General features: G+C 47.4%; 17 non-coding genes across 17 annotated transcripts; 4 read left to right on the top strand and 13 right to left on the bottom strand.

Moving 5' to 3' along the window:
• Positions 1-72: 72 nt before the first annotated feature.
• Positions 73-144, bottom strand: trnap-ugg (transfer RNA proline (anticodon UGG)). Its single transcript has one exon. It is a non-coding gene; the product is annotated as a tRNA-Pro (tRNA).
• Positions 145-309: 165 nt separating this feature from the next.
• On the top strand, positions 310-381 carry trnag-ccc (transfer RNA glycine (anticodon CCC)). Its single transcript has one exon. It is a non-coding gene; the product is annotated as a tRNA-Gly (tRNA).
• Positions 382-663: 282 nt separating this feature from the next.
• On the bottom strand, positions 664-735 carry trnap-ugg (transfer RNA proline (anticodon UGG)). Its single transcript has one exon. It is a non-coding gene; the product is annotated as a tRNA-Pro (tRNA).
• Positions 736-1,386: 651 nt separating this feature from the next.
• On the bottom strand, positions 1,387-1,458 carry trnap-cgg (transfer RNA proline (anticodon CGG)). The gene has a single exon. It is a non-coding gene; the product is annotated as a tRNA-Pro (tRNA).
• A 209-nt stretch (positions 1,459-1,667) lies between these two features.
• trnap-ugg (transfer RNA proline (anticodon UGG)) lies at positions 1,668-1,739 on the bottom strand. Its single transcript has one exon. It is a non-coding gene; the product is annotated as a tRNA-Pro (tRNA).
• Positions 1,740-1,904: 165 nt separating this feature from the next.
• On the top strand, positions 1,905-1,976 carry trnag-ccc (transfer RNA glycine (anticodon CCC)). The gene has a single exon. It is a non-coding gene; the product is annotated as a tRNA-Gly (tRNA).
• A 282-nt stretch (positions 1,977-2,258) lies between these two features.
• trnap-ugg (transfer RNA proline (anticodon UGG)) lies at positions 2,259-2,330 on the bottom strand. Its single transcript has one exon. It is a non-coding gene; the product is annotated as a tRNA-Pro (tRNA).
• Positions 2,331-3,232: 902 nt separating this feature from the next.
• On the bottom strand, positions 3,233-3,304 carry trnap-cgg (transfer RNA proline (anticodon CGG)). The gene has a single exon. It is a non-coding gene; the product is annotated as a tRNA-Pro (tRNA).
• Positions 3,305-3,513: 209 nt separating this feature from the next.
• trnap-ugg (transfer RNA proline (anticodon UGG)) lies at positions 3,514-3,585 on the bottom strand. Its single transcript has one exon. It is a non-coding gene; the product is annotated as a tRNA-Pro (tRNA).
• A 165-nt stretch (positions 3,586-3,750) lies between these two features.
• trnag-ccc (transfer RNA glycine (anticodon CCC)) lies at positions 3,751-3,822 on the top strand. The gene has a single exon. It is a non-coding gene; the product is annotated as a tRNA-Gly (tRNA).
• A 282-nt stretch (positions 3,823-4,104) lies between these two features.
• On the bottom strand, positions 4,105-4,176 carry trnap-ugg (transfer RNA proline (anticodon UGG)). The gene has a single exon. It is a non-coding gene; the product is annotated as a tRNA-Pro (tRNA).
• A 902-nt stretch (positions 4,177-5,078) lies between these two features.
• On the bottom strand, positions 5,079-5,150 carry trnap-cgg (transfer RNA proline (anticodon CGG)). The gene has a single exon. It is a non-coding gene; the product is annotated as a tRNA-Pro (tRNA).
• A 209-nt stretch (positions 5,151-5,359) lies between these two features.
• Positions 5,360-5,431, bottom strand: trnap-ugg (transfer RNA proline (anticodon UGG)). The gene has a single exon. It is a non-coding gene; the product is annotated as a tRNA-Pro (tRNA).
• Positions 5,432-6,083: 652 nt separating this feature from the next.
• Positions 6,084-6,155, bottom strand: trnap-cgg (transfer RNA proline (anticodon CGG)). Its single transcript has one exon. It is a non-coding gene; the product is annotated as a tRNA-Pro (tRNA).
• Positions 6,156-6,364: 209 nt separating this feature from the next.
• On the bottom strand, positions 6,365-6,436 carry trnap-ugg (transfer RNA proline (anticodon UGG)). Its single transcript has one exon. It is a non-coding gene; the product is annotated as a tRNA-Pro (tRNA).
• A 165-nt stretch (positions 6,437-6,601) lies between these two features.
• Positions 6,602-6,673, top strand: trnag-ccc (transfer RNA glycine (anticodon CCC)). Its single transcript has one exon. It is a non-coding gene; the product is annotated as a tRNA-Gly (tRNA).
• Positions 6,674-6,955: 282 nt separating this feature from the next.
• Positions 6,956-7,027, bottom strand: trnap-ugg (transfer RNA proline (anticodon UGG)). Its single transcript has one exon. It is a non-coding gene; the product is annotated as a tRNA-Pro (tRNA).
• Between the last annotated feature and the right edge of the window lie 6,341 nt (positions 7,028-13,368).

The following is a 13,368-nucleotide window of genomic DNA, read 5'->3' as shown; positions in this document are numbered from 1 at the left end:
CAGAAGTGGGATTCTGGTTGAAACAGAGCGACCAAAGAGTAGGACGCAGACCTACAGAGCTCACACGGGCAAGGGCTCGTCCGGGATTTGAACCCGGGACCTCTCGCACCCAAAGCGAGAATCATACCCCTAGACCAACGAGCCAGCGACCGGTGGCGCTCCTCTGCCTTGAAACCGGAGGCCGGCTTCATTTCCCGCCGAAGCAATATGTTCACATGCTGATGGGCGAAACATTTAAACAGCCCAGTACAAACCCACCCAGATACTGTACGGTTTGTAAGCACTCAAGCGAGCCGGCAAAGCGTGTGAGCACTGGTGGTATAGTGGAAAGCATAGCTGCTTCCCAAGCAGTTGACCCGGGTTCGATTCCCGGCCAGTGCATTCGTTTATAAGTGCCCCAGGGCTAAAATTTGGCAAGTTAAACGCAGCAGTTGAGGAGAAGGCTTTGTTACTTTTGCGAAAAGCATTAGAGCAAGAGGCCGTAGAGTACTGGCACGATGACTTCATTGGTTAGCACGCCTTCAACCGGAAAGGGAGCAGCGAACCAGTGAAATCACCGGGTGTAGTCTTTGGTCGGAAGGAAAACCTGCAGGCGCTCGGACCGCTGGTTTAAACAGACCAACCAAAGACTAGGACACAGGCCAACAGAGTTCACACTGGCGAGGGCTCGTCCGGGATTTGAACCCGGGACCTCTCGCACCCAAAGCGAGAATCATACCCCTAGACCAACGAGCCAGCGACGGGAGACGCTCCTCTGTCGCTGCCACACCGATCCCTGTCGGGTTATTTACTTTCGCTACTTGGATTCCCGGCCAGCGCGTTCTTTTACAAGGATCCGGGGCCCCAAAGCTGTTGCGTGCAAGCCAATGCTGAGCGGGGCTCGATGCAAAAGTTTCTCTTTTTCACTTTTGTGAAAGGCATTAGCGCAAGAGACCGGCACACCAAATGTGGAACGCTGGTTGGACATCCAGTCATATTGGCTCACGCCATCCTAGTAGTGTGCGTTCAACTACTCCACACCGATCCCTGTCAGGTTATTTACTTTCGCTACTTGGATTCCCGGCCAGCGCGTTCTTTTACAAGGGTCCGGGGCCCCAAAGCTGTTGCGTGCAAGCCAATGCTGAGCGGGGCTCGATGCAAATGTTTCTCTTTTTCACTTTTGTGAAAGGCATTAGCGCAAGAGACCGGCACACCAAATGTGGAACGCTGGTTGGACATCCAGTCATATTGGCTCACGCCATCCTAGTAGTGTGCGTTCAACTACTCCACACCGATCCCTGTCAGGTTATTTACTTTGGCAAGAGCGCCTCGGTTTAGCAAAGATCCCTTTGTTTAAACGGACCTGCCAAACAGCAGAGCACGGATTTGCAAATCTCTGGCTGACAAGGGCTCGTCCGGGATTTGAACCCGGGACCTCTCGCACCCGAAGCGAGAATCATTCCCCTAGACCAACGAGCCAGCCAGGGGACGGGCTCCTCAAGTTCGTAAACGGAGGCTGGCTTCATCAGAGAAGTTTATAAAAGCACATCAGCAACAGCTTGAGCAGAAGGAGCTGGGAGGATGGCCGAGCGATCAAAGGCGCTGCGCTCAGGTGGCAGAAGTGGGATTCTGGTTGAAACAGAGCGACCAAAGAGTAGGACGCAGACCTACAGAGCTCACACGGGCAAGGGCTCGTCCGGGATTTGAACCCGGGACCTCTCGCACCCAAAGCGAGAATCATACCCCTAGACCAACGAGCCAGCGACCGGTGGCGCTCCTCTGCCTTGAAACCGGAGGCCGGCTTCATTTCCCGCCGAAGCAATATGTTCACATGCTGATGGGCGAAACATTTAAACAGCCCAGTACAAACCCACCCAGATACTGTACGGTTTGTAAGCACTCAAGCGAGCCGGCAAAGCGTGTGAGCACTGGTGGTATAGTGGAAAGCATAGCTGCTTCCCAAGCAGTTGACCCGGGTTCGATTCCCGGCCAGTGCATTCGTTTATAAGTGCCCCAGGGCTAAAATTTGGCAAGTTAAACGCAGCAGTTGAGGAGAAGGCTTTGTTACTTTTGCGAAAAGCATTAGAGCAAGAGGCCGTAGAGTACTGGCACGATGACTTCATTGGTTAGCACGCCTTCAACCGGAAAGGGAGCAGCGAACCAGTGAAATCACCGGGTGTAGTCTTTGGTCGGAAGGAAAACCTGCAGGCGCTCGGACCGCTGGTTTAAACAGACCAACCAAAGACTAGGACACAGGCCAACAGAGTTCACACTGGCGAGGGCTCGTCCGGGATTTGAACCCGGGACCTCTCGCACCCAAAGCGAGAATCATACCCCTAGACCAACGAGCCAGCGACGGGAGACGCTCCTCTGTCGCTGCCACACCGATCCCTGTCGGGTTATTTACTTTCGCTACTTGGATTCCCGGCCAGCGCGTTCTTTTACAAGGATCCGGGGCCCCAAAGCTGTTGCGTGCAAGCCAATGCTGAGCGGGGCTCGATGCAAAAGTTTCTCTTTTTCACTTTTGTGAAAGGCATTAGCGCAAGAGACCGGCACACCAAATGTGGAACGCTGGTTGGACATCCAGTCATATTGGCTCACGCCATCCTAGTAGTGTGCGTTCAACTACTCCACACCGATCCCTGTCAGGTTATTTACTTTCGCTACTTGGATTCCCGGCCAGCGCGTTCTTTTACAAGGGTCCGGGGCCCCAAAGCTGTTGCGTGCAAGCCAATGCTGAGCGGGGCTCGATGCAAATGTTTCTCTTTTTCACTTTTGTGAAAGGCATTAGCGCAAGAGACCGGCACACCAAATGTGGAACGCTGGTTGGACATCCAGTCATATTGGCTCACGCCATCCTAGTAGTGTGCGTTCAACTACTCCACACCGATCCCTGTCAGGTTATTTACTTTCGCTACTTGGATTCCCGGCCAGCGCGTTCTTTTACAAGGATCCGGGGCCCCAAAGCTGTTGCGTGCAAGCCAATGCTGAGCGGGGCTCGATGCAAATGTTTCTCTTTTTCACTTTTGTGAAAGGCATTAGCGCAAGAGACCGGCACACCAAATGTGGAACGCTGGTTGGACATCCAGTCATATTGGCTCACGCCATCCTAGTAGTGTGCGTTCAACTACTCCACACCGATCCCTGTCAGGTTATTTACTTTGGCAAGAGCGCCTCGGTTTAGCAAAGATCCCTTTGTTTAAACGGACCTGCCAAACAGCAGAGCACGGATTTGCAAATCTCTGGCTGACAAGGGCTCGTCCGGGATTTGAACCCGGGACCTCTCGCACCCGAAGCGAGAATCATTCCCCTAGACCAACGAGCCAGCCAGGGGACGGGCTCCTCAAGTTCGTAAACGGAGGCTGGCTTCATCAGAGAAGTTTATAAAAGCACATCAGCAACAGCTTGAGCAGAAGGAGCTGGGAGGATGGCCGAGCGATCAAAGGCGCTGCGCTCAGGTGGCAGAAGTGGGATTCTGGTTGAAACAGAGCGACCAAAGAGTAGGACGCAGACCTACAGAGCTCACACGGGCAAGGGCTCGTCCGGGATTTGAACCCGGGACCTCTCGCACCCAAAGCGAGAATCATACCCCTAGACCAACGAGCCAGCGACCGGTGGCGCTCCTCTGCCTTGAAACCGGAGGCCGGCTTCATTTCCCGCCGAAGCAATATGTTCACATGCTGATGGGCGAAACATTTAAACAGCCCAGTACAAACCCACCCAGATACTGTACGGTTTGTAAGCACTCAAGCGAGCCGGCAAAGCGTGTGAGCACTGGTGGTATAGTGGAAAGCATAGCTGCTTCCCAAGCAGTTGACCCGGGTTCGATTCCCGGCCAGTGCATTCGTTTATAAGTGCCCCAGGGCTAAAATTTGGCAAGTTAAACGCAGCAGTTGAGGAGAAGGCTTTGTTACTTTTGCGAAAAGCATTAGAGCAAGAGGCCGTAGAGTACTGGCACGATGACTTCATTGGTTAGCACGCCTTCAACCGGAAAGGGAGCAGCGAACCAGTGAAATCACCGGGTGTAGTCTTTGGTCGGAAGGAAAACCTGCAGGCGCTCGGACCGCTGGTTTAAACAGACCAACCAAAGACTAGGACACAGGCCAACAGAGTTCACACTGGCGAGGGCTCGTCCGGGATTTGAACCCGGGACCTCTCGCACCCAAAGCGAGAATCATACCCCTAGACCAACGAGCCAGCGACGGGAGACGCTCCTCTGTCGCTGCCACACCGATCCCTGTCGGGTTATTTACTTTCGCTACTTGGATTCCCGGCCAGCGCGTTCTTTTACAAGGATCCGGGGCCCCAAAGCTGTTGCGTGCAAGCCAATGCTGAGCGGGGCTCGATGCAAAAGTTTCTCTTTTTCACTTTTGTGAAAGGCATTAGCGCAAGAGACCGGCACACCAAATGTGGAACGCTGGTTGGACATCCAGTCATATTGGCTCACGCCATCCTAGTAGTGTGCGTTCAACTACTCCACACCGATCCCTGTCAGGTTATTTACTTTCGCTACTTGGATTCCCGGCCAGCGCGTTCTTTTACAAGGGTCCGGGGCCCCAAAGCTGTTGCGTGCAAGCCAATGCTGAGCGGGGCTCGATGCAAATGTTTCTCTTTTTCACTTTTGTGAAAGGCATTAGCGCAAGAGACCGGCACACCAAATGTGGAACGCTGGTTGGACATCCAGTCATATTGGCTCACGCCATCCTAGTAGTGTGCGTTCAACTACTCCACACCGATCCCTGTCAGGTTATTTACTTTCGCTACTTGGATTCCCGGCCAGCGCGTTCTTTTACAAGGATCCGGGGCCCCAAAGCTGTTGCGTGCAAGCCAATGCTGAGCGGGGCTCGATGCAAATGTTTCTCTTTTTCACTTTTGTGAAAGGCATTAGCGCAAGAGACCGGCACACCAAATGTGGAACGCTGGTTGGACATCCAGTCATATTGGCTCACGCCATCCTAGTAGTGTGCGTTCAACTACTCCACACCGATCCCTGTCAGGTTATTTACTTTGGCAAGAGCGCCTCGGTTTAGCAAAGATCCCTTTGTTTAAACGGACCTGCCAAACAGCAGAGCACGGATTTGCAAATCTCTGGCTGACAAGGGCTCGTCCGGGATTTGAACCCGGGACCTCTCGCACCCGAAGCGAGAATCATTCCCCTAGACCAACGAGCCAGCCAGGGGACGGGCTCCTCAAGTTCGTAAACGGAGGCTGGCTTCATCAGAGAAGTTTATAAAAGCACATCAGCAACAGCTTGAGCAGAAGGAGCTGGGAGGATGGCCGAGCGATCAAAGGCGCTGCGCTCAGGTGGCAGAAGTGGGATTCTGGTTGAAACAGAGCGACCAAAGAGTAGGACGCAGACCTACAGAGCTCACACGGGCAAGGGCTCGTCCGGGATTTGGACCCGGGACCTCTCGCACCCAAAGCGAGAATCATACCCCTAGACCAACGAGCCAGCGACGGGAGACGCTCCTCTGTCGCTGCCACACCGATCCCTGTCGGGTTATTTACTTTCGCTACTTGGATTCCCGGCCAGCGCGTTCTTTTACAAGGATCCGGGGCCCCAAAGCTGTTGCGTGCAAGCCAATGCTGAGCGGGGCTCGATGCAAATGTTTCTCTTTTTCACTTTTGTGAAAGGCATTAGCGCAAGAGACCGGCACACCAAATGTGGAACGCTGGTTGGACATCCAGTCATATTGGCTCACGCCATCCTAGTAGTGTGCGTTCAACTACTCCACACCGATCCCTGTCAGGTTATTTACTTTCGCTACTTGGATTCCCGGCCAGCGCGTTCTTTTACAAGGATCCGGGGCCCCAAAGCTGTTGCGTGCAAGCCAATGCTGAGCGGGGCTCGATGCAAATGTTTCTTTTGTTTCACTTTTGTGAAAGGCATTAGCGCAAGAGACCAGCACACCAAACGTGGAACGCTGGTTGGACATCCAGTCATATTGGCTCACGCCATCCTAGTAGTGTGCGTTCAACTACTCCACACCGATCCCTGTCAGGTTATTTACTTTGGCAAGAGCGCCTCGGTTTAGCAAAGATCCCTTTGTTTAAACGGACCTGCCAAACAGCAGAGCACGGATTTGCAAATCTCTGGCTGACAAGGGCTCGTCCGGGATTTGAACCCGGGACCTCTCGCACCCGAAGCGAGAATCATTCCCCTAGACCAACGAGCCAGCCAGGGGACGGGCTCCTCAAGTTCGTAAACGGAGGCTGGCTTCATCAGAGAAGTTTATAAAAGCACATCAGCAACAGCTTGAGCAGAAGGAGCTGGGAGGATGGCCGAGCGATCAAAGGCGCTGCGCTCAGGTGGCAGAAGTGGGATTCTGGTTGAAACAGAGCGACCAAAGAGTAGGACGCAGACCTACAGAGCTCACACGGGCAAGGGCTCGTCCGGGATTTGAACCCGGGACCTCTCGCACCCAAAGCGAGAATCATACCCCTAGACCAACGAGCCAGCGACCGGTGGCGCTCCTCTGCCTTGAAACCGGAGGCCGGCTTCATTTGCCGCCGAAGCAATATGTTCACATGCTGATGGGCGAAACATTTAAACAGCCCAGTACAAACCCACCCAGATACTGTACGGTTTGTAAGCACTCAAGCGAGCCGGCAAAGCGTGTGAGCACTGGTGGTATAGTGGAAAGCATAGCTGCTTCCCAAGCAGTTGACCCGGGTTCGATTCCCGGCCAGTGCATTCGTTTATAAGTGCCCCAGGGCTAAAATTTGGCAAGTTAAACGCAGCAGTTGAGGAGAAGGCTTTGTTACTTTTGCGAAAAGCATTAGAGCAAGAGGCCGTAGCGTACTGGCACGATGACTTCATTGGTTAGCACGCCTTCAACCGGAAAGGGAGCGGCGAACCAGTGAAATCACCGGGTGTAGTCTTTGGTCGGAAGGAAAACCTGCAGGCGCTCGGACCGCTGGTTTAAACAGACCAACCAAAGACTAGGACACAGGCCAACAGAGTTCACACTGGCGAGGGCTCGTCCGGGATTTGAACCCGGGACCTCTCGCACCCAAAGCGAGAATCATACCCCTAGACCAACAAGCCAGCGACCGGTGGCGCTCCTCTGCCTTGAAACCGGAGGCCGGCTTCATTTCCTGCCGAAGCAATATGTTGACATGCTGATGGGCGGAACATTTAAACAGCCCAGTACAAACCCACCCAGATACTGTACGGTTTGTAAGCACTCAAGCGAGCCGGCAATACGTGTGAACATTATTGGTATAGTGCCACTACAGCATTAAAGTACTGGTGGCAAGCTAACTGGATGACAAAAGTTTTGAATTAAAAAAACAAAACAAAAAGGTAATACACTGTGTTATGTAAACTGCCTAGTGTCTGTAAGATTCTACTTAAAAATCATAAGATTAATAATTTTGCATTAACTGCCTGATAAGAATGAAGGCATGCTATATCAAGGATCTGATGGGCAAGGCCCTCTCATGAGGCCCTCCCATCCCAATGAGGAGTATTTAAACTAACAGCTGCTGGAAAGTGGAGTGCATCTGTAGGTATGCTAATCTATGGTAATAGCGATCTCCTTTCCCTCTTGCTTGCTTTGAAGTAAGCGCAGGAATGCGGACTGCTTGCATCTGGAAGAATCGGCTTGAGGCTGTTGGAAGACACACTACACCCTGTAGTCTTAATCAGCTCGATTTCTCCCAAGAAGTGAATAGAGCTGCTAATCTTTACGGATATAAATAGCATGCTGATGTTTAATTCAAGAGTCCAATCACTGAATAGTTTTTTTGCTGCTTAAATGAATTACATTTCCTTTTGCATTTTTCCTCTTAAATGTAATGAAGACTTAATTCACTGTTAATTATGCTCATTTGATTTCACATTAATTCTCTCAAAATTTGTCTTAATTTAACTTACAACATTTCTCTACTTTCATGACGTCTGTATAGTTTACCACAATAACTGAGCTTAGAGAGAAGAAGTAGGCCAGTGGAAGCTTTCCCCAGACATGAGAACAAACACCTCCCATCATTTGACAAGCAGGAGAATCTCTAGAAGAGAAATATATGTTTTGATCTCACATGATCATAGGACAGGAAGCCGACTGTGGCTGCCAGAGGCAGTTTAGCACCTTAAAGTTGAACCCACATCCAGGATGCATAGTGTGTGGATCTGTATGTATGTTTGTATGTGTGTGTGTGTGTGTGTGTGTGTGTGTGTGTGTGTGTATGTGTGTGTACTTGCAGTGGATTTGCCTAACTGACAACAGTGAGTATTCAAATTAGCATCCTTAGCTTCCACAAAAAGCTCCAAACAGTCTGTCCCATATTTGTGTCTTTTTGGAGAGGAACTGCAGCGGCTCTTTTTTTGTATTATCGTCATTATTCTGCATATTGACTTGTTAAACTAACACATTTACTTGTCCAAAACTACAATCTCTACAAAGCATCGCAATCCTACTATCTCTCCAAGTTCCAGCTTGTGCATAGCTTTCTTAAAGATTATTTTTTGGCATGTCTGCTTCACCAAATTCTATCCAGATGGGAGAAAGACAGAAGGCGATGAAAGGCAAAGGTCATGTGACAGATAGAAAAGCCTGACACGACATTGCCCCGCAGCCTACAGAGCTAATTTTTTACGTTAAACCTCAGATGTTCAGTGCCAGTCTCAGTCAATGTACAGTGAGTGCATGGCTACAAACTGTTTAAACTCTGATCTGAGGCCAGTTTTTCCCACATCACTGCTGACACTTCCCAAGCTTCAGCAATAGCCAAGTAGGAAAGGAGAGCAGGCAAAAAAGGCTATGCTTTTTAAGAACATCTGGAGCCAGATTCAGAAATGGTCATGCTCCAGAGAATATCAGAGGCACAGAGTAATTGGGCTAATGTGATTCATCCATATGCATTTCCGGAGCATCTTCTCATAACTTTTTAATGTGTTCTTCCCATAAAAACTTAGCCTACATAAAAGTTGGGTCATTAAGATCAGAACATTCACTTCACTGCAGCTACCACTCCTGCTATTCTGAGACAAATCACAGCTAGTATTAACATAATTTGACCTGTCGATGACTGATCAAATCCAAATGCTCCTATGTGTCGGTTTTGTCAGGCATGCTTCCTCTTGCAGTCACTCTTTGATTAAATTAGTCTAAATTAGTCTGTCTGCTCCTGACCTCTCTGGTGAAATGTGTACATATGTGTGTCTCAGAGGGATATGCCAAGAAATTAATTCATACAGGGGGTATATGGAGATTTAAATGCTCCCAAATTACTTAAATGTCTAAGATTAACCATCACACAGTGATTTGTTGGAATTTCATATCACAAACACAATTGTTTCTACTTTAGTAACCCACTTTGGTGTGCGACTGTATAGATGGATCCCTGATTCTTTGATATTTACCGGTAGACGGCTCCTGTCACATTGTTGTTGTTCCTCGATTGGACGTAACTGTAGCTGTCAATCCAAATCATCAGAAGGAATCCAGAATCCTCAAACTATGTAAATTATGCATTTCCCCCAAGATGGCTGCACACAAAATAAAGTTTCACTGGTTCTTGTCTTTGTGATGGAAAGCAGAGAAATGAACACACAATCTGCATGTTTACTTCTGCCATCACTTCATTTGTTTGTGAATAATGTTACAGCATAACATTAACAGGCTCGAGAACTCAAATAGAACAGCTGAGTACAACATTTACCTAACTTGATGCTCGTAGATCCTGCATATTCACTCATCAAGTTTAATGCTACCAGAGCCTGTATATTCACTGAACTAACAAGGGAATCCTGACTGCACTAATGGCTGGCTGATTGCCTTGCATGGTGGGAATCTCTCCCTTGTGGCGCCTGGTTAAGAGTTAGAGCAGAGCAGATGCTGTGGGTTATTCAAACGGAGTGCTGACAGATGACTGGCAGGTTCCACAGTGAAGTGGATGTGTGGTTTAGCACACAGACGTCAGATAGATATTGTGAAGTTATTTTCTTTTAACCGGAATCACAATGCTCTGAATTATTTGTAACTATATTTTAACCAAGGGTTTCTCTGTGTCCACAACACATTGTCCATGTAAACCACTGATTTGCAAAAATAACCCCCATATCCTAAAATCGAAGCCCTCCAGAAACTGCTGTAAAAAATAGCCACCAGCTTTCAATATGAGAGCTTTTGTGCCTCATACACTGAAGCATCCCTGAAAAAGACTATAACTGTGGAGGGCATTACACATTCTATGCATTATACAAGCCAGACACATGCAAAGTCTCCTTACATATACACGCACACACATACATTTCCCATGAAGAACAAGAGTATCCCTATCTCATAGCTGTCCAATCTTGCTTTTTCTCACTGATCATGAGAGAGCTCATTACCCATCATGCACTCACATGATGGGAGTCTGGTCTCACACCAGCTGGAAAATGTGCTTTTATCTGGGGGGGTCAGAAAAAGGGTCAGCAGTAACAGCCTTCCTGCCAGCAGGCTAATATTTCACGCTAAAGGAGAAATAGGCCAGACCTAAATACAGTACAAACTCACAACCTATTTCCACCAATATGACGGCCTGGGGGTGTTTTTAAAGGAGATCCAGGTGAGTGTTCCCTTCAGGCCACAGCCGACTGGAGGGAGTCTCTGTTAGGATCACAGACATGTATATATGTTTTTTTAAGATTACTTTTTGAGACATTTTTGCCTTTATTAGACATTACAAAGTAGAGTGAGACAGGAAAGACTGAGCGGTGACAGCTATAACACTGTCTCATATTAAAGTGATGTTGGCAGTATCTTGGGTTGTGCCTCTTCCTCCATGATAAAACCCCAAAATCAGTGATTCTGTGATCTGTTGCTCCGGTAGAGGAGACTGGAGAATAGTGGGGTTTTTTTATCTCTCTCCATTCACTGCCATTGTATGGAGGAACAGTCTGAAAATCACACTTCTAGCACATAAACGCGAACAAAGCAGATTCTGACAATATAGAAAAAAAGTCATGTTGCTGAATTGTGGTTAGGTGAATCTCTTTCTTTATGTTTATTAAACCTTTCAGGTTGAACAAGTCTAACAGTGACATCAGGAAACTTATTCCAATGGAACGAAGAAAATAATAAGTTTACCAATAACTGTAAATGGGCAAAAAAAAGGTGGGAGACAGGACTTTGACAAAGTAGATTCTGCCAATATATAAAAAACAAGTCTGACTTTTTTTGCCTAATTAATTAATAAGAAACACAAAAGTCCTTAAACAGGCTGGCGGAGTGTGGAGGAGTGAGTAGGGAGCCGGGGAGGTCCAGTGCCTCGGTGTGGGGGGGGGGGTAAGAGGTTCAGGCCATGGTGAGGATAAGGGGAAGATTCAAGATTCAAGATTCAATACTTTATTGCCATATCAACATATCACAGACAAACACATAGAACCACTTACTTAAAAAAACACATAATACATTCAAAAAAGAAAGTATAAAACAGATAGATAACATCCAAGCCATAAAATAATCATAAAAGCATAATAAAATAAACTCCAACACATAAGAACACCATGGGTAAAACACTAGCACCTGTAGGGGAATTAGCAGCAACATCAAACGACCAAGTAGATAAAGTGCTTCAAGTGCGTAAGTAAGTGCATAATACAAAAAAAAAAAAAAACATCTTTCTTATTGCACAGTTATTTAAACGTACCGAGCGAACTGCATTGCTAAGTTTAGAGTGTTAAGGAGGTGGACAGCTTCTAGATATGTGCTATTCTGGAATCTGGATGTTCTGGTCTTGACACTTCTAAGTCTTTTTTGAGAAGGCAGAAGATCAAAAAGGTTGTTAGCCGGGTGAGAGGGGTCCTTTAAAACTTTAAGGCCCTTCTTTTGTAGTCTAGCCTCATAGATTTCCGCTAGGGGTGGGAGATCGCATCCGATAATTCTGGATGCAGTAGGTACCACTTTGTCCAGCTGTCTCCTGTCCTCAGCTGACATGCTGCCAAACCACACAGTTATTGCGTAGGTAAGGATGCTCTCCACTGCTGCTCTATAAAACTGCACCATACCATTCCTGGATATACCACATTTTCTCAGTTGTCTTAAAAAGAAAAGTCTCCGGTGTGCTTTCTTGAGAATAATAGTGGTGTTATCCCCCCCCCATTTCAAGGTGGAGGAGATTGTCACTCCCAGGAAAGGTGACAAACAGGTGGTGAGATGTCACCTGGGTTTGAGTCTGTGGAGATACAGAACCAGGGGGAGAGTTGGAGCGGTGCTGGTTGAAAGTAAGTTCATTTAGCACATTTTGTACACAAAGGTAATTCAAAGTGCTTTACACAAGGTAAATGACATTTGATAAGAAATACAGAATATAATATAAAAATACAAAACAACTACAAAGAGATAATAAAGTGTATAAGAAGAGAGAATAAATATAAATAAAGGTCAAGTTGCATAGGCAGTGCAGAGCAAAAAGGTTTTAAGCCTATAGTTTAAAAAGTGGTCAAAGTTGGGGCGCGTCTGAGATCTTCTGGAAGTTTGTTCCAGCTCTTTGTGGCATAATGACTTAACACATTCCAGCAGATAGGCCACAGCTCTGCCCCAGGTGTCCAGGTGAGTCTGACTGTTAGGCCCCGCCCTCTTCTCCTGGCAGCCTGCTGTGGTCGCTGGTCGAGGTGCTCAAGCATCACAAAGAATCATAACAGATTGTATTTAAAGGTGTAAATATCTATATCTCTATTTTAAATTGGATGTTCAGCTTCTCAAATATGTATAATTTCATGCCACTTGCCCTTCGTCAGGAAACCCTAATCTGATAGATCTTCACTGGCTGAAGCTGGTGGTCTCTTTGTTCAAATTTGGTCTATTCGTTTAATAAAACAATAACCTGAAATATTTTGTAATAAAAACAATAATAAGCATATTGATTTAACCTTGTGATTAAATCAGTTGAGGTGAAATAAAAAAATAAATTAACACCAATTTCCAATCACTAACAATGGAGTTTTAATTTGACACTCATTATTTTGCAGGAATTTTGCTTTTTGCCTCTTCCAGGCAGAATGGAACTACAACAGATATCAGAAATATTTTTTTTCTCAGTGTTCAGGCCATCCCCTAAAACACTGTGTAAATGTAATGTAAATATACATGTAGTATAATTTGTATCCTGGGCTGCATCCTCCAACTCTCCCTGCTGTGCACTCAGCTGGCATCAGAGGAATTGATGCATCTCTGAGCCGCCCCCCTTTTGGGCTCCAGAGGACGGGTGGGGGTGAGAGGATGGGTGGGGGTGAGAGGACGGGGAGGAGAGAGAGGAGGGGGAGGGGGGCGTAGTGATGCCAAAAATCTTTAATTAGATGGAAGCCAATAATGTGATCAAGCACAGCAAATGATCTGACTAGGTTCAGAACTATATAGTTTAGTTTAGTTTAGTTTATTGAGTTTATTTATATCAGGG

This window comes from Centroberyx affinis, unplaced genomic scaffold (assembly GCF_046629955.1).
Source record: "Centroberyx affinis isolate AG114_WGS23_722 - 3 ecotype Tasmania unplaced genomic scaffold, CSIRO-AGI_Caff_v1 ptg000580l_1, whole genome shotgun sequence".
NCBI lineage: Eukaryota > Metazoa > Chordata > Actinopteri > Beryciformes > Berycidae > Centroberyx > Centroberyx affinis.
Note: the sequence above shows the minus strand (reverse complement) of the source record. Positions and strands in the feature narration are given on the sequence as shown.